This window comes from Microcaecilia unicolor, chromosome 12, assembly GCF_901765095.1.
Source record: "Microcaecilia unicolor chromosome 12, aMicUni1.1, whole genome shotgun sequence".
NCBI lineage: Eukaryota > Metazoa > Chordata > Amphibia > Gymnophiona > Siphonopidae > Microcaecilia > Microcaecilia unicolor.
The window spans coordinates 100,020,882-100,041,350 of NC_044042.1; the positions used below are offsets into that span (position 1 = coordinate 100,020,882).

Below are 20,469 nucleotides of genomic sequence, written 5' to 3' on the forward strand. Positions count from 1 at the left end.
CCCTTACAATTCGGAAAATGGAGGTGGAGATAGGACCGAGCAGCAGGGTTGGCATTTCTAGGCGGAAGGTCGATCATTCCAGTTTCTTTGTTTTAGTTTCCCTTTCCTCCGTGTTAACCCTTTTGTGCCTTGCTTAGTATTGCCTTGTAGTCCTGTCTTTGTTGGCAGCCTCCTGACCCTTTGTATCGGCCTGGGGGTTGTTTTTTTCTTTTGTTTGCTTTAACCTTTGTCTGCAGTGTAGCCCTGCTTCTGGCAGGTTAGTATTTTAAAGCAGTCTTTTCCTTCAGCCTGCTTTAATTCTTTCTTTGCTGTGTCTGTCTCCTGCTTCTGGTGAGCTCTGCTCCTTTTCTGATCTGTGTGCAATTAGGCAACTGCTTCTGTTTGCTTACCTTTCCCTTATCCTTGTGTGCTGTGTGGCACAGCCTTGTATATCCCTATAAGCAGTTCCCTTCTTCCCTTATATATTGAGGCCAGCCTTGTGCATTCTGGTGTGTGGATTCCCTTTGCCTTTGAGTGCTGTGTGGCACAGCCTTGTGTATCCCTATATAGCAGTTCCCTTTATCCCTGTGTGTTGTAAGGTCAGCACTGTGTTTGCTTAGGTGGCTTCATCTTTCCCTTGTGTGCTGTATGGTACAGCCTACAGTGTTCCCTTGTGTGGCTTCCTTTATCCTTGAGTGCCCTGTGGCACAGCCTTGTGTTTCCTATAGAAAAGTCTGTTGGTCACTTTTCCCTTGCGTCCTTAGCTAGCGCTGTGTGCGTTGCTGGTGCTCCAGTCCCTGTGGGGACCCCTCGGTGTTCTTTCTCCCTTCCCAGTGTATGACTTGGCTGCTGTTCGGCCCGCACGCTTGGACTCTATGCGAGTGGGTTCCCAATAGGCTGTGAGGCCGGTTCCCAATAGGCCGTGAGGCCCGCCTGAATGCTCTATCTCCCATTTTCTGGTGGTGCTAGTTGGTTGTTGTGTGTGTGCGGGCCTTGGTGGCTGGGGTAGTGTGTAGAGCCTGTTTGGTCTACCCTAGGCCTTGGCCAAAACCCTATACTAGGCCTCGGCCTGGTATCAAGGGCTCACGACCAGATTAACAGTTAGGAGCCTCTCCTGCCTACTAAAACAACACTGAATGTGAAGCTAAGTCCCTTGCAGAGTTCTGTGACTTGTTACTGTGTTGCAAATCTTATTCCCTTATTTCCTTTTGTTTCTTCTTCTATTTGTTAGAACGTTTTGTAACCTAGGATGCCTGATGTAGCTCTTCTACGTCTCACCTACTCTCCTCTTTTTAGTATATTTTTTAAACCGCTTAGATATTACATTTTTCCGATTGGCAGTATATCAAAGATGAAATGTGAAAAGTTTAAATTATCTACTGCTGGCACCTACAAACCAGCAAAGTATTACTGGGCAGCAGTGACGTAGCTACAGGTGGGTCGGAGCCCACCCAACTTGGACTCAGGACCATCCAAAATTATGGCACTGTTGCTGCAACTGGCTGGGATCCCTAAACCTTGCCAGCTGAAGATTTCATCCTCCTTAGCAGTCAGTGCCAAACAGCCGCTGACAGCACTTGCCATGAGCCAACACCGACACTGGCCCTGCTGCACATGCTCAGTGTTCGTATGCATGGCCTGCCAGCAGCAGCTAGAGGGCAAGGGCCACCAGCTGCTGTTTGGAAGAGCGCTGGCTGCCCGAAGAGGAAGAAATCTTCAGCTGGTGGGGTTTTGGGACCCCTGCCAGCTCATGTATTTAATATTTTGGGTTGGCGGGCAGGAAGGGTGGAAAGTGGCGATGGGGTGGGGTGGGGTGGAGGAACAAATTCCATGTCTACCCATCATGGGTTCAGTCCCACCCAAAATTGGCTGTCTGGGTACGCTCCTGCTGGGAAGATACATCAAAAATTAACCAGGAGTAAGATGTAGCAGAGTACACAAAAAACTATCTAATACTCCCTGATATTCAGCCAGCAGTGGACAGCACTTTGACTGCCCGCCTTTGGCGTTAAACCCTGATATCCAATGCCGGGCCATTTATGGCAACAGGCATTGAATATCTGGTTTTTTTTGTCTGCTAAGCACTTGTAGCCTAGTGGTTAGTGTATTGGACTTTGATCCTGGGGAACTCGGTTTGACTCCCACTAAAACTCCTTGTGACTCTGGGCAAGTCACTTAACCCTCCTTTGCCCAAGGTACAAATAAGTACCTGTATATACTATGTAAACCGCTTTGAATGTAGTTGCAAAAAAAACACAGAAAGGCAGTATATCAACTCCAATTTCCCTTCCTCTATTTGAGATTCTACATGGAATGCTGCTAGTGGAGGAGTAGCCTAGTGGTTAGTGCAGCGGACTTTGATACTGGGGAACTGGGTTTGATTTAGAGACCTGAACAGGAAAGGGGTTCAAGGAAACCGAGTCCGTGGGGATACCGCAGGAATCCCCTTCAGGCCAGTGGGAGTACCGTGGGGACAGAATTAGGATTGCGGGGTTCCCAAGGGGATGGAGGAATTTCCTGCGGGGATCCCGTGGGGAAGGCATACCTTGTTCCCGCTGCTCTTGCTGCTTCTAGTCATGCCCAGCGCACTGCTGACGAACTCCAGTGCCAACTCTGCCGAGACCCTTGCAAACCGCAACAAAAACACACTTGATTGGTCCGGCGTCAGTGCAACTCCACAAATCAGATGGAGCTCTAGTACTACTCTAGCCACGTTCTCTATGGTCTCCAATGGGAGATTGAGTCTGTAATAGATGAGTCATGCTGCTGTGAGTGCAGCAGGCTCCAGCAAGGTCCGCTACCAGTGAATATAGTCTCTGGGGAAGAAGCTGATTTGAGTAGTGAGCACTTGGGGTAGCAGTGCTGGAGGAGCAGCAGGAGCACGAGCTGAGCAGAGCAGCACTGGAGAGAAGGCCCTGAAGGAGAGAGGAAGGCAGCAGGAGGTGAGCAGCAGTGTGTGGCTGGCAACAGAGCACGTGGGGCAGCAGCATTGGAGGAGCAGCACAAGTTGAGCAACACTGGCGAGAAGGCACCGAAGGAGAGAGGGAGGCAGCAGGAGGTGAGCAGCAGTGTGTGGCTGGCACCAGAGCATGTGGGGCAGTAGCACGAGCTGAGCAGCACTGGACAGAAGGCACCAGAGGCGAGAGGGAAGCAGCAGGAGCTGAGCAGCACTGTGGGGTTGGCACCAGAACACGTGGGGCAGTAGCCATAGCCGGTGCTCACCCTCCTGCAGCCTATTAGTTGGCGCCCCCTACCCATTCAGGGGTGGGGTCACTATGGCTCCACCCCTACAGTAGCCACACCCCTTTTACCAGCCATGGCGCATATAAACAGGCATCATTGAAAATATTACACCAGTATAGGAGAAGAAAAATAACTTTTTTTCATTATAAATTTTTTATTTTATTTTTATTTATTTTGTTACATTTGTACCCCACGCTTTCCCACTCATGGCAGGCTCAATGTGGCAGGCGATGGAGGGTTAAGTGACTTGCCCAGAGTCACAAGGAGCTGCCTGTGCCGGGAATCGAACTCAGTTCCTCAGTTCCCCAGGACCACAGTCTACCACCCTAACCACTAGGCCACTCCTCCAGCTAATTTCTGTAAGCTGTTACAGCTCCAGTATACCCAAAATGACAAAAACCAAATTAGCATACAGACCAGGAATTAGGAGAACAGTCTTGCCAAACATGAAACAATATGTTATCATAATCTCAGAACCTAACAAACAGATCTCTATTCAGACACTTCGCCTTGCAGTCACACATGCAGAACAGAGATAGCACCTCTTCAAATTTAACCTGAAATCCTAAGAAGCTACACTCTGCATGCAGCACAATACCAGAAAAACAGAAAAACACATTGCTAGACATTGCAAAATAAGACAGCAGATGTAAATTCTCAAATTGGACATATTCCAAGCACTAAAATGAAAATGAAATGATTTTTTTTCTACCTTTGTTGACTGGTGACTTATTTTCTGATCATGTTGGTCCCAGTCTCTGATTCTTCTGCTCTCTATCTCTTAACTCTGTTTCCAGGGCTTCCTTTCCACTTATTTCTTTACTTTCCTCCTTTTTTCTTCATTTCTTGTCCTACATCCATAGGTAAAAGCTGGGTCCTCATAAGTACATAACTACATAAGTAGTGCCATACTGGGAAAGACCAAAGGTCCATCTAGCCCAGCATCCTGTCACCGACAGTGGCCAATCCAGGTCAAGGGCACCTGGCACGCTCCCCAAACGTAAAAACATTCCAGACAAGTTATACCTAAAAATGCGGAATTTTTCCAAGTCCATTTAATAGCGGTCTATGGACTTGTCCTTTAGGAATCTATCTAACCCCTTTTTAAACTCCGTCAAGCTAACCGCCCGTACCACGTTCTCCGGCAACGAATTCCAGAGTCTAATTACACGTTGGGTGAAGAAAAATTTTCTACAATTCGTTTTAAATTTACCACACTGTAGCTTCAACTCATGCCCTCTAGTCCTAGTATTTTTGGATAGCGTGAACAGTCGCTTCACATCCACCCGATCCATTCCACTCATTATTTTATACACTTCTATCATATCTCCCCTCAGCCATCTCTTCTCCAAGCTGAAAAGCCCTAGCCTTCTCAGCCTCTCTTCATAGGAAAGTCGTCCCATCCCCACTATCATTTTCGTCGCCCTTCGCTGTACCTTTTCCAATTCTACTATATCTTTTTTGAGATACGGAGACCAGTACTGAACACAATACTCCAGGTGCGGTCGCACCATGGAGCGATACAACGGCATTATAACATCCGCACACCTGGACTCCATACCCTTCCTAATAACACCCAACATTCTATTCGCTTTCCTAGCCGCAGCAGCACACTGAGCAGAAGGTTTCAGCGTATCATCGACGACGACACCCAGATCCCTTTCTTGATCCGTAACTCCTAACGCGGAACCTTGCAAGACGTAGCTATAATTCGGGTTCCTCTTACCCACATGCATCACTTTGCACTTGTCAACATTGAACTTCATCTGCCACTTGCACGCCCATTCTCCCAGTCTCGCAAGGTCCTCCTGTAATCGTTCACATTCCTCCTGCGACTTGACGACCCTGAATAATTTTGTGTCATCGGCGAATTTAATTACCTCACTAGTTATTCCCATCTCTAGGTCATTTATAAATACATTAAAAAGCAACGGACCCAGCACAGACCCCTGCGGGACCCCACTAACTACCCTCCTCCACTGAGAATACTGGCCACGCAATCCTACTCTCTGCTTCCTATCTTTCAACCAGTTCTTAATCCATAATAATACCCTACCTCCGATTCCATGACTCTGCAATTTCTTCAGGAGTCTTTCGTGCAGCACTTTGTCAAACGCCTTCTGAAAATCCAGATATACAATATCAACCGGCTCCCCATTGTCCACATGTTTGCTTACCCCCTCCGCGGACTTGATTGGAGAAGGTACAGAGTGGATCCAACTTTTGCCTATTTTCTCCATCCATGCATAGTTTTTCTCCTCTTTTCCCTTTCACTCATCTCCGTTCAGTATGCATCTCCTTCCTCTTTCTTCACTCTCCTCAATCCATGTCCAGCATTTTTCCTCCCCCTCCTCCATCCATGTTCATCTCACTTCCTCTCTCTTGCTTCCCCTCCATCCATGTGCATTTCCTTTCTGTCTTCCCTTCCCTCCATATCCAGAATTTCTCCTCTCTCATTCATCCATGTGCATCTCCTCCTCTGTCTTCTCTCCCCTCCATCCATGTCCAGCATTTCTCCTCTCTCCTCCATCCTTGTGCATCTACTTACTGTCTTCCCACCCCTCCATCCATGTCCACCATTCTCCCTTCCCCTCCATCCGTATGCATCTCCTTTCTCTGACTTTCCTTCCCTCCATCCCTGTCCAACATTTCTCCTCTGCCCTCCACTCCATCCATATCCAGCATTTCTCCTCTCTTCCCTCCATCCATGTGCATCTCTTTCCTCTCCATTTCCTGCATTTCTCCTGCCCTCCCCTCCATCCATGTTCAGCAACTCTCCTCTCCCCCCTGCCCTCCCCTACATCCATCCATGTCCAGCAACTCTTCTCTCTTTCCTGCCCTCCTCTCCATGTCCAGTGATTTCTCCTTTCTTCCCTACCCTATCCTTCCCTGCCTTCTCCTCCATCCATATCCAGCAATTCTCCTCTCCCCTGCCCTCCTCTCCATGTCCAGTGATTTCTCCTTTCTTCCCTACCCTATCCTTCATGTCCAGCGATTCTCCTCTGCCCTCCCCTCCCATCCGTCCAGCGATTCTCCTCTGCCCTCCCCTCCCATTCATGTTCACTGACTCACCTCAGCCCCCGCCTGCCCTATTTTTAAGCCCCCGCGTTCCAGTTCAACCCCAGCCCTCACCTGCCCACCCTCTTCTCCCACAACAGCCTCCTTTCCTTCCTGCCACCCTGCCTTTAAAATTTCTATTATACCTGAAGTTGCAGCATCTGCAGCAAAAGCGGCAGGCTCGGATCAGCTTGCCTCCAGCCTTCCCTTCCCGCTCAGTGTCCCGCCCTTCTCAGATGTAATTTCCTCTTTCCGCAAGGGAAGGACACTGAGAGGGAAGGGAAGGCTAGAGGCGAGCCGATCCGAGCCTGCCGCTTTCGTTGCTGATGCTGCAACTTCAGGTAAAATAAAAGTTTTAAAGGCAGGGCAGCAGGAAGGAAAGGAGGGCTGTTGTTGGAAGTTGAGGGTGGGCAGGTGAGGATTGTGAGGACCTCTCCCAGCAGCGGTAAGCATGGCTTATGGCGCCCTCCAGAGGTCAGTGCCCCCTGCCATGCTTAACGCACTTACCAGGTTGCGTTGGCCCTGGCAGTAGCGCTGCAGGAGCAGCACAAGCTGAGCTGAGAGAAGGCACCAGAGAAGAGAGGGAGGCAGCAGGAACTGAGCAGCTGTGTAGCTGGCACCAGAGAGCAGATCAAACCAGAGGAGAGGAGGCAGTGAGTAGTGACCCGCAGAAGACTGCACAGAGGTAAGTCAGCTGATTATTTTTGTTTTTTTTTTACATGCAGTGTGTACTGTGTATATACTGTGTGTGCACAGGCAACTTTTTCTCTCTCTACAGTCTAGTGGGAACTGGGACGGCAGAGGCGCAGCTGGGGGGGTCAGTAGGGGACGACCACTCCCACAAGCGGACTTCCGACGGTGCCTATTGTCATACAATCTGTCTCGTTTAAAATATGCGCTAGTACCGTTAGCAGTCTACTAGTCTACTATCCACTCCCCCCTCCACCCTTGCCCTCAACCTAGCTACGCTTCCTAATGAAGTGGGGCACTGTGGAACTGTGAAGTGGTTTTGTTTCTCTCTATCAGCTGCCACTGGCTGTTTGTATCAAAGTTGTTTTTGTATCAGAGCTTGTTTCTTTTGCTGAGTTTTTAATTTAAGTGGCATTTTACTCAGTACAGCAGGAACTTGGAAATAAATTTTTAAATTTTATTTCTCCAGTGTTATATTGTTTTACAGAGACGGATTTGGTACTTTAGTCCTGGGTAATTTTGTTATGGCAATGGAAAAGAAGGCCGACATTCAGAAACTTATTGATTCAAATAGTGACCTGTTTCATATACGAAAAATAAGGGTAAGAGTGAAGTATGGAATTTCTTTAAATCGGTATTGGTCGATGCCAAAGAACTGCCTTTTGTGCTTTGCTCGAGATGCAAGACAATTCTCTCTTGGAGATCTCGTGATGGGACAATGGCTTATGGACTCACAAGGACTCTTGTACAAACCGTATGCAGGCTTTTCTCTACCTAATAATACCAACAAAGTACTCGCAAAACATCAAATCTGAAGTGGCAGACATTGTGGTTGCCATGTGTGCAACAGATGTGAGGCCTTTTTCTATTGCTGAAGGGGACAGATTCAGGAATTTAGCATCAAAGCTCATCTCCATTGGTGCTAAATATGGGAATGTTGACCTGGACCAAGTCATGCCCTGTGGGTCAACTCTCTCTCGTCATCTTGATGGTGTTGTGGAGAAAGAGAAGATCACACTCATCAACAAGCTAACTTTAGTGCCACAGTTCGGAGTGACAACTGGCCTCTGGACAACAAACAAAGCAATCACAGCTACATAACTGTGACTGTACAGTATATTGAGAACTGGCAAACTGAATCATGTATCTTGGCTACTCGATTACTCGATGAAAATCATACCTCAGAAAATATAAAACTGACAGTGACGTCGATTCTGGATGAGTTTTGTGTACAGTGTCAAGACAATGTGTTCACTACAGACAATGCCAGCAACTACCACCTAGTTGCGTCTATCCCATTAGTAGTAAAAATGATGGATAGCTTGGTGACTAAACAGCTTACGGAATACCTGGATAAATTCTCAATATTGCATAACTCACAATCAGGCTTCTGATCCCACCATAGCACCGAAACTGTCCTAGTTACCCCTCCTGGCCAAATTCAAGCAGGAGATAGCCATAGGTAAAAGTATACTCCTCCTCCAGTTCGACATGTCGAGTGCATTCGACATGGTAAATCACAACATACTACTAAGACTACTAGGCCACTTCGGTATTGAAGGACATGTACTTAACTGGATCAAAGGTTTCCTAACCACCAGAACGTATCAAGTAAAATCAAATTCAAACATATCACCACCATGGAAAGCAATCTGCGGCGTACCCCAGGAATCACCATTATCACCAATACTCTTCAACATGATGATGATTACACTGGCACAGTCCTTATCCAAACGAGGCCTCAACCCATTCAGAAATAATCAATAAAATCAACGATGGCGTGAACGTCATGGACTCCTGGGCAAACTCATTCCAACTGAAACTGAACACCGAAAAAACACATTGCCTCATCCTCTCCTCTCAACATAACAAATATAAACCCACAACCATAAATAGCCCAGGACACACCCTCCCCACCTCAGACAGCTTGAAAATACTCGGCGTCATATTCGACCGCAACCTCACTCTCGAGAGTCAAATAAACTCTGTAACAAAGAAAATGCTCTATTCAATGTGAAAGCTCAAACGACTAAAGCCTTTCTTTCCAAGAGCAACCTTTCGATACCTAATACAATCAATGGCTCTAAGCCATGCAGATTACTGCAACAGAATCTACGCGGGTTGCAAAGAACAACTCATAAAAAAACTCCAGACGTCCCAAAATACAGCAGCCAGGCTGATATTCAGCAAAACACACTTCGAAAACGCCAAACCTCTTTGTGAAAAGTTGCATTGGCTCCCAATCAAAGAAAGGATCATCTTCAAAATCTGCACCTTAGTCCACAAAATCATATACGGCGTTGTCCCAGGATACATGGTAGACCTTAATGATCTACCAAGAAGAAACAAAATCAGACTGTCAAGATCTACTTAAACCTACACTACCCAAACTGCAAAAGGCCTGAAATACAAAACAACTTACATATCCGCACTACTATGGAATGGCCTCCCAAAAGCCCTGAAAACAATCCATGACCACCTGACCTTCAGGAAATCACTAAAAACCAACCTCTTCAAAAAGGCCTACCCCAACGACCCCACGTAAACCTCTTCACCCAGCAACACAGCTTGACTTTGACTGTACTGGACAACACACAATCTTCACCCCTCCCGACCCTCCACATATACCTCATTCGATCACTTTTCAACCTTGTACTTGTTATCAACCAACTGGGCAAGCACTTTTGACGGTAACATGTAAGCCACATTGAGCCTACAAATAGGTGGGAAAATGTGGGGTACAAATGCAACAAATAAATAAAATAAATAAATATGAAGGCTGCCGTTCGAGAAAACACGAGGACTGGATGTTCATATCATAATCTAAATCTTGTTTTGTCACATGGACTTCAGCAGACAAGTTCATGTGGCACTGGTTTTCCTCCTGAGGTAGCCCTCCTCCTGACACCTCGAAAGAACTAGTGACATTGGCAAAAGAACAAAAATTAACTATCAGCTGGTAACAACACTTAAACAATATGCTGTAACACGATGGAACAGTGTGCTGTTAACACTGAAATCAGTGGCAACAAATTTTTCAGATCTCCATACAATAAGTTCTGAGCCAGGGTTTAATATAAATTTTTTTCGTCTGCTGGCTCATATCAACGAAGACTTGTTGGCTGATGTCATTCAAGTTTTGGAACCAGTTGATGTGGCCACAAAATGCTTCTCTGCTGACAAAAGCCTTCATTGCATCTGGTATTACCTATCAAAATAAAGCTGCAAAAACACTTCATTGAAAAGGTTTCTGACAGTAGCATTGTCACGGAACCAGGGATACTGAGCCCTTGGGCTGCAGCCAGGCTGCAGCAGACAAGTCCACTGGGGAGGCGCAGAGCAGAGGCAAACCAGGCACTGAATACAAACAAGATACCAGACATGACAAGTAGACAGAGCACACTCAAGACAAGCAACAAGCACCACCAGAAAAGGGAGATAGACCACTCAGGCAGGCTGCAAGGCCGATCTAGAACCCACTTGCACAGAGTCCAAGCGTACGGGCCTCACGGCTGAACAAGAACCGAATCATACCAGAGGGAAGGGGAAAGAAACAGAACGGAATCTGAGCAAGTACTACTCAAGCAGTGCACTCACACTGCACTACACAGAGCCACAAACAAGGGGTCAAAAGACCCTACAGACAAGCACAAAGAAGTCGGAAGAGGAAAAGACAGCCCCACATAGACTCACATGGTAGAAACCACAAGCAAAAGATAAGAAAACCACACGGGAAGGCAGCACAGGACTGGGCTAGAACCACAGCTATAAATAAATAGTCCTGATCAAGTCAAACAGACATCACACAGAGAGGCAGCTCAAGGCTGAGCTAGTAGTCCCAGCTAAATGGAAGAGCTGTCCCACTCGTGCCACACAGAGAGGCAGCTCAAGGCTGAGCTAGTAGTCACAGCAAACAGAACCACCCACTCAAACCTAAAAGCGATCAATGAACTGACCAACTTCCGCAAACTACTGAAGACCCATCTCTTTGACAAGATATACCACAAAGATCAACACATGTGAAACTCCCCACATATATCCAGAAATGTTTAATAATGACTTCTGTCATATTACTATCATGTATTCCTTTACCATGTAACCCCAAATCCTTCTGTAATACCAAATGTCTATTCTCTTCTTATTTCCACTATCCATGATGTATTGTAAGCCACATTGAGCCTGCAAAGAGGTGGGAAAATGTGGGATACAAATGCAATAAATAAATAAACAAACAGAATCAAACTGAGAGGATGCACAGGACTGTGCTAGTAGACACAGCTAAATGGAAGAATGGCCCAATTGTGCCACACAGAGAGACCGCTCAAGACTGCACTAGTAGTCACAGCTAAATGATAAAGCAACCCACTCAAACACAAATAGAACCAAACAGAAAGGACACTCAGGACTATGCTAGTGACACAGCTAAACGGAAGAATGGCCCACTCGTGCCACACAGAGAGACCGCTCATGGCTGAGCTAGTAGTCCCAGGTAAATGGAAAAGCTGTCCACTCATGCCACACAGAGAGGCAGCTCAAGGCTGAGCTAGTAGTCACAGCAAACAGAACCACCCACTTAAACAGAACCAAACAGAGAGGATGCACAGGACTGTACTAGTAGACACAGCTCAACGGAAGAACGGCCCATTCGTGCCACACAGAGAGACCGTTCAAGGCTGCGCTAGTAGTCACAGCTAAACGAATAATCCTAACCAAGTCAAACAGAAATCACACAGAGAGGTAGCTCAAGGCTGAGCTAGTAGTCGCAGCTAAACTGAGGAGCTGTCCACTCATGCCACACAGAGAGGCAGCTCAAGGCTGAGCTAGTAGTCACAGCAAACAGAGCCACTGTCACAGCAAACACAACCACCCACTCAGAGAGGATGCACAGGACTGTGCTAGTAGACACAGCTCAACGGAAGAACGATCCACTCGTGCCACACAGAGAGACCGCTCATGGCTGAGCTAGTAGTCCCAGGTAAATGGAAAAGCTGTCCACTCATGCCACACAGAGAGGCAGCTCAAGGCTGAGCTAGTAGTCACAGCAAACAGAACCACCCACTTAAACAGAACCAAACAGAGAGGATGCACAGGACTGTACTAGTAGACACAGCTCAACGGAAGAACGGCCCATTCGTGCCACACAGAGAGACCGTTCAAGGCTGCGCTAGTAGTCACAGCTAAACGAAAAAGCAACCCACTCAAACACAAGCAGAACCAGAGAGAACTCAAACAGACAGCACACAGGAAAAACTCAAGACAAGGCCACACAAAGGAACACTCACTGCTATGCCATACAGAACTCAAGGGTAAGGGAAGTTACTCATGCAGGAACACTCTAGCTGTACCAGGGGCGTATCTGGAATCCGGCGGCAGGGGGGGCCACAGCCAAGAGGGGGGGCACATTTTTGCCCCCCCCCCCCCCCCCCCCCCGCCGCCGCCGCCGCCTCTCTCCACCCCCTCCCCGCCGTCAACCCTCCCCCGCTACTTACTTTTGCTGGCGCCGAGGTCCGACCCGCAATCTCCGTTTTTCGTCTTCCTCCGTGGCCATGCTTCCAGGAAGTAACGCTGCAGTGCTGATTCGTTGAATCCAGTTCGACGTCTGACGTCAGACGCCGAACTGGATTCAACGAATCAGCACTGCAGCATTACTTCCTGGAAGCATGGCCACGGAGGAAGACGAAAACGGAGATTGCGGGTCGGACCTCGGCGCCAGCAAAAGTAAGCAGCGGGGGAGGGTTGACGGCGGGGAGGGGGCCAGGGCGAAATCTGCGGGGCCCAGGCCCCTGTGGCCCCACGCAGATACGCCCCTGAGCTGTACCATACAGCACTCAGGAAAAGAGAAACCACTCAAAGGAATACTCAAGGGTGTGCCACCAGGCACTCAAGGAAAAAGGGAAGCCACTCATAGGAATACACAAGGCTGACCACACAGCACTCAAGGGTAAAGGGAATCCACTCAAAAGGATACACAAGGCTGGCCTCACAGGACTCAAAAGTAAAGGGAAGCCACTCATAAGAATACACAAGGCTGGCCACACAACACACAAGGGTAAAGGGAAGCCATTTATAGGAATACACAAGGCTGTACCACAGAGTCAAACAACAAACACCAGAGACAAAAGGAAAAGCAAGAAAACAGGGAAAGCTGCCTTTACATACACAAATCAGGTAAGAAGCAATGCTCACAAGAACCAGGAGCCAAACACAGTAGACAAAGAGTTAAAGCAGGCTAAAGGGAAGGGCTGCTTTTAATATACAAGTCAGAAAGAAGCAAGGCTTGCACTGCAGTCAAAGGTTTAAAGCAAGCAAAGGGAAAACAAACAATGTTCTTACCAGAACTCAGCCAGCACCCACAGCCAGGTAGGGAAAGGAAAGGCAGGCAGAGACAGAGCACACCCAGCTGCACAGAAGCAAGTTAATCAAAGAAAGCAGCTGGGCTGGCAACAACCGGCTCTCTGAACAGTGAACGGTAACAAGGGAAACCACACAAAGAAACAGAACAGGCTTAAGCTGGAGAGCCTAGACAACAAGGAAAGAATCCCTTCAGGTTCAGACCAGAACCACACACATACAGAAAAACAGAACAGGGCTTTGCTTGGGAACAAAGTTAACAGGCAAGTAATCCATACACGTTTAAACCAGAACAACACACACAGAGAACAAACCTAACAGAAAGCAATCCATACAGATTCAAACCAAACCCACTCACATAGGGCTCAGGGCTGTGCCCAAAATAACAGCATAACAAGAAGACCAGTTCCCTCAGAATCAAACAACAGTACAACAAGAAAAAGGAAAATAGACCTGTTGCGAAGGCAAGGCAGGAAAGCTCCCTGGGTCATTATAAAGTAGGCTGATGATGTCACAAGTAGGAAATGAAGAAGAAGCAGGGAGACCAAAGCAAGGCTTGGCTTCAGGGATACCAACGTGAGGCTTGGCTAACAAAAAGAACAACAACAGGAAAAAAGGCAGACTGGAGAGGTCACAGAGCTAGATACAGAGAAACAGTAGGTCTGAACATAAGGGCACGGCCACAACTGTGACAAGCATCATCTCACAACTAAAAAAACCAGCTACTTAACATGCTGAATAAATACTTCACAATTCATCAGCTGCACTGTACCACTGCTTTGCTGGACCAAAGTTTAAAAACAACTTTGGAACATTAGCACCGACTAAATATGCACAGGCACTGTCCAACTTGAAAGAGATGGTGGATAGACTGCCAGCAGCAGACATTCCGGATGACTCATCTGTCTTGCAGCAACCCAAAAGAAGAGGAAACTAGAGGAAATTTCTTGGATGGACTTCTGTTTCTGAATGAACTAAAGAAATAACTGCCCAGTATTAATGACTGGTTATTGTCCTGTTGCTTGGTGGATGTTTGCATTTTGTATTTTCATACAAACTCAATAAAGCCCCTCCAAAGGGGCACCACCTTGTAGTGGTGGAGGGGCTTCTGTGTTTCAATGACTCAGAGGGCTATGCTGAAGGGTTACCCATATCAGACAGGCCTCTGAGGAGAAACCAGACAAAGAGTGTCCCAAACTAGAGAGAGTGGAAAGATGGTGACTTGAAGCTCGTACACTCAACGGCCCAGCTGTCCTCTGAAGTTTTGTCTTTGTTTACTTGAAATTTCCTCTCTGCATTTGCAGTTACCTTAACTGAGAGGAAAGGGACAATGGGGGGTCAGCTGTCGATGACCAGCATTTTGCCCCCTGTGCAGCAAGTGTGGGACCGCTGCGCGACGAGCTGCCCACAGATGATTGGGTTGATGAGTCCTTTGATTAGCGCCGGCGAAGGAGCGTCGATGCTCTTAGACCTGGAAACAACTTCATCGCTCCCGATCATTTAACCACCATGTCCCAAGGAGTAGAGGAGTGAGTTAGGAGTGTATGCTGAAACGGAAGTCGTTTACAGCTGAATCCGTGTTGGCGGTGCCACTCCTAAACCCGTAAGAGCTATCAGCTTGGAGTTTTTGGCTCCCGTGGAGGTTACATTGAATATCATCTGGAAGGCGCTCCAGGACCTAACGGTGGTAGTAAATAATTTTGCTTCAGATATAATCTTACTAGTGAGCCACAGGATAATTGAATCCTTTGAGAATGAAAAATTGATACAGCAAATAAAGTTTCTACAGGAGTAGGAAACGGTTAAGATTTTGAAAATGATAATAGACCAGCAAATTTAAACAAAATGAATATTATTACAGATGATTAATATCGAGATTGTTGTTTTCCCAGAGTTCTGGGTATGACTCCTAAAGTTTTTCTTCTGAAATGATTCCTCGTGGTATATTAATTCAAGAGGAGTGAAGCCTTGAAACTAGGATTACCTTAATCAGTGGGATTGGATTAGAGATTCAAGTGTTTGTATTGTTAAATAATTTCTGGTTTTAAAAGAGAAAAAAAATGAAATCAGGTGTATTAGTTCCACTAATATTGGACAATAAGTATGTTTCCAACGAAATTAATTGACTATACACCGTCTTGGGTTTGAAGAAGCCAACCAGAACGATCAATGTGGAATAATGATTCAGATAAATAATAACTGGGGATAATCAGGTTAATACCAACGTTTTCTTGGTTTACAGTTGTTTAATTGATCTCCTTGTCTTGTTTCACTCTCCCTATTTATTTTGTGGTCTAAGAAAGAGAAAGATTGTATATAATCCATTATCTAGTTGAGATTATTTTCCTCTAATGTACAGTCATCTCTGTATTACTGTTTGCAAGTGACCCTTGTAAAATGAAAAATTATAAATAAGATGTTTAACAAACTCAATAAAAACAATTTAACCTTCAGAAGTAGATACTTCTCTTTTTTCTTATGGGGACGAGCGGGGACAGAGGAAGATTACTCGCGGAATGGGCGGGGATGGAGATTACTCACAGGGACAGGTTAGATTCTGGCAGGGACGGAGTAGATTCCGACAGGGATGGGTGGGGATGGGTTGGATTTCTGTCCCGTGCAACTTTCTAGTTTTATTCCCACTGCAACTCCTTGTGACTCTAGACAAGTCACTTAACCCTCCATTGCCCCATGTACAAATAAGTACCTGTATATACTATTGGGCTCAATTTCAAAAGAGAAGGATGCCCAATTTTCAACATAATTGGAAGATGGGTGTCCTCAAAGGGTCGTCCAAATCGGTATAATCGAAAGCCGATTTGGACATCCCCAACTGCACTCCGTCGCAGGGATGGCCAAAGTTCAAGGTGGTGTATTAGAGGCATAGCGAAGGCGGGTCTTGGGCGTGCCTAACACTAGGACGTCCTCGACCCATAATCGAAAGAAACAAGGACGTCCCTGACGAACACTTGGATGACTTTACCTGGTCATGTTTTCTTACAACCAAGTCACAAAAAGGTGCCCGAAAATGACCAGATGGACCACCGGAGAGAATCGGGGACGACCTCCCCTTATTCCCCCCTCCCACCTTCAAAAAACATCTTTAAAAATATTGATTGCCAGCCTCTATGCCAGCCTCAGATGTCATACTCAGGTCCATCACAGCAGTATGCAGGTACCTGGAGCAGTTTTAGTGGGTGCAGTGCACTTCAGGCAGGCAGACCCAAGCCTATCCCCCCCCCTACCTGTTAGGTTTGTGGAGGAAACAGCGAGCCGTCTAAAACCCACCACAAACCTACTGTACCCACATCTAGGTGCCCTTCACCCGTAAGGGCTATTGTAGTGGTGTACAGTTGTGGGTAGTGGGTTTTGGGGGGCTCAGCACACAAGGTAAGGGACCTATGTACCTGGGAGCAATTTATGAAGTCCACTGCAGTGCCCCTTGGGTGCCTGGTTGGTGTCCTGGCATGTCAGGGTGACCAGTGTACTAGAAATGCTGGCTCCTCCCAGGACCAAATGGCTTGCATTCGGTCGTTTCTGAGATGGATGTCCTTGGTTTCCATTATCGCCAAAATCAGAAACGACTAAGTCTAGGGACGACCATCTCTAAGGACAACCAAATTTGAGGATTTGGGCATCCTTGACCGTATTATTGAAACGAAAGATGGACGTCTATCTTGTTTTGAAAATACGGGTTTCCCCTCCCCTGGATGGGGACGTTTTGCGAGGACGTCCAAATCGAAACGCAGACGTCCCCTCCATGTAAACCACTTTGAATGTTTTTGTGGTATATCAAGTCCCATTTCCCTTTCTTATTTGAGATTCTACATGGAATGTTGCTAGTGCAGGAGTAGCCTAGTGCAGTGAACTTTGATCCTGGGGAACTAGGTTTGATTCCCACTGCAGCGCTTGTGACTCTGGCAATTCACTTAACCCTCCATTGCCCCAAATAATTACCTGTATCAAACATATACAGTGGGGAAATAAGTATTTGATCCCTTGCTGAGTTTGTAAGTTTGCCCACTGACAAAGACATGAGCAGCCCATAATTGACAGGGTAGGTTATTGGTAACAGTGAGAGATAGCACATCACAAATTAAATCCGGAAAAATCACATTGTGGAAAGTATATGAATTATTTGCATTCTGCAGAGGGAAATAAGTATTTGATCCCCACCAACCAGTAAGAGATCTGGCCCCTACAGACCAGGTAGATGCTCCAAATAAACTCGTTAACCTGCATGACAGACAGCTGTCGAGCAATGGTCACCTGTATGAAAGACACCTGTCCACAGACTCAGTGAATCAGGTCAGACTCTAACCTCTACAAAATGGCCAAGAGCAAGGAGCTGTCTAAGGATGTCAGGGACAAGATCATACACCTGCACAAGGCTGGAATGGGCTACAAAACCATCAGTAAGACGCTGGGCGAGAAGGAGACACTGTTGGTGCCATAGTAAGAAAATGGAAGAAGTACAAAAATGACTGTCAATCGACAAAGATCTGGGGCTCCACGCAAAATCTCACCTCGTGGGGTATCCTTGATCATGAGGAAGGTTAGAAATCAGCCTACAACTACAAGGGGGGAACTTGTCAATGATCTCAAGGCAGCTGGGACCACTGTCACCACGAAAACCATTGGTAACACATTACGACAATAACGGATTGCATCCTGCAGTGCCCGCAAGTCCCCCTGCTCGGAAGGCACATGTGACGGCCCGTCTGAAGTTTGGCCAGTGAACACCTGGATGATGCCGAGAGTGATTGGGGAGAAGGTGCGGTGGTCAGATGAGACAAAAATTGAGCTCTTTGTCATGAACTCAACTCGCCGTGTTTGGAGGAAGAGAAATGCTGCCTATGACCCAAAGAACACCGTCCCACTGTCAAGCATGGAGTGGAAATGTTATGTTTTGGGGGTGTTTCTCTGCTAAGGCCACAGGACTACTTCACCGCATCAATGGGAGGAATGGATGGGCCATGTACCGTAACATTCTGAGTGAACCCTCCTTCCCGTCCGCCAGGGCCTTAAAAATGGGTCGTGGCTGGGTCTTCCAGCACGACAATGACCCAAAACATACAGCCAAGGCAACAAAGGAGTGGCTCAGGAAGAAGCACATTAGGGTCATGGAGTGGCCTAGCCAGTCACCAGACCTTAATCCCATTGAAAACTTATGGAGGGAGCTGAAGCTGCGAGTTGCCAAGCGACAGCCCAGAACTCTTAATGATTTTAGAGATGATCTGCAAAGAGGAGTGGACAAAATTCCTCCTGACATGTGTGGCAAACCTCATCATCAACTACAGAAGACGTCTGACCGCTGTGCTTGCCAACAAGGGTTTTGCCACCAAGTATTAGGTCTTGTTTGCCAGAGGGATTAAATACTTATTTCCCTCTGCAGAATGCAAATAAATTCATATACTTTCACAAATGTGATTTTCCGGATTTAATTTGTGATGTGCTAATCTCTCACTGGTACCAATAACCTACCCTTCAATTATGGGCTGCTCATGTCTTTCTCAGTGGGCAAACTACAAAATCAGCAAGGGATCAAATACTTATTCCCCCACTGTAAACGGCAAGTGACCGTACTCACTTGCAATTCGCAGTACAGACTTCCTCTCTGTCCTGCTCTCGCGTCAAGACGTCATGACGTCAGAGGGCGGAACAGAGAGGGAAATGGAGTCGATTGTTGGACGCGCCGCCTGGAAAGGAACATTGCGCGAAACAACCTCCCCCTCCCCGCCGCCGCTCCCCCCGCCCCCCTCCACTGACCTGACAGCGCCTCTCACCTCCGTGTGGAAGCACTGCAGGCAGCAGCAGAGTGATCTGCTGCTGCCTGTAGAGCTTTCACACGGAGTGTGAGAGGCGCTGTCAGGTCAGTGCAGGGGGCCCAGCACAGAGGGGGGAGGGAGCGGCGGCAATGAGGGTAGCTGGACATGGGAGGAGGGCAGGGGGGAGAGGCCATGGTTGCTGGACTTGGGGTAAGAGCAGGGCACAGAGGAGGGTTTGCTGGACATGGGGGGAGGGGGGGGAGGCCACGGGAAAGAGGAGGATCGCTGGATATGGGGGGGGGGGGGGGGAGGATCGGTGGACAGGGTGAGGCCAGGGGAGAGAGGAGGCTGCAATACTCGCCCGTTTTTACAGGCTTAACGGCTAGTTATACTAATAAACCACTTGAATGTAGTTGCAAAAACCACAGAAAGGCAGTATATCAAGTCCCATTCCCTTAACCAGTTAAGCCGATATTTTCAATGGCTGACTGGTTAAGTTATAGCAATTAAAGATAGGACTTCTATTTATGCAGTCTGATTTAACTGCTAATCTTATTTGGTTTAGCAGTAGGCAGTAACTGCAAATATTCGCGGTTAGCCACAAAACGCTATTTAACTGCTCAGTGGCCATTTCTGACCAGTTAAACAGCACTGAATATCGGGGGGGGGGGGGGGGGGAATAATGTTTAATCAGATTTTTGTAAAATAAAGTCTTCAACTGTCTGCAACACAATATAAGTAGTTTGTAATCTGATCTGTAGTGGCAAGCCATTCCATAAGTGCATAAGTATTGCCATACTGGGAAAGACCAGTCCATCGAGCCCAGCATCCTGTTTCCAACATGTGGCCAATCCAGGTCACAAATACCCGGCAGGATCCCAAAAAATGTACAAACATTCTATACTACTTATCCCAGAAATAGTGGATTTTCCCCAAGTCCATTTAATAACGGTCTATGGACTTTTCCTTTTGGAAGCCGTCCAAACCTTTTTTAAACTCCGCTAAGCTAACCACCTTTACCACATTCTCTGGCAAGGAATTCCAGAGTTTAATTACACGTTGAGTGAAGAAACATTTTCTCTGATTCGTTTTAAATTTACTACATTGTAGCTTCATCGCATGCCCCCTAGTACTAGTATTTTTGGAAAGCGTAAACAGACGTTTCACATCTACCCGTTCAACTCCATTCATTATTTTATAGACCTCTATCATATCTCCCCTCAGCCGCCTTTTCTCCAAGCTGAAGAGCCCTAGCCGCTTTTTTAGCCTTTCCTCATAGGAAAGTCGTCCCATCCCCTTTATCATTTTCGTCACCCTTCTCTGCACCTTTTCTAATTCCACTATATCTTTTTTGAGCTCTGACGACCAGAATTGAACACAA

General features: G+C 46.9%; 1 protein-coding gene across 1 annotated transcript in view; it reads right to left on the reverse strand.

Annotated features, from left to right (window-relative positions):
• Positions 1–20,469, reverse strand: part of CNTNAP1 (contactin associated protein 1) — a 394,500-nt gene that overhangs the window by 249,234 nt on the left and 124,797 nt on the right. The window lies entirely within an intron of this gene.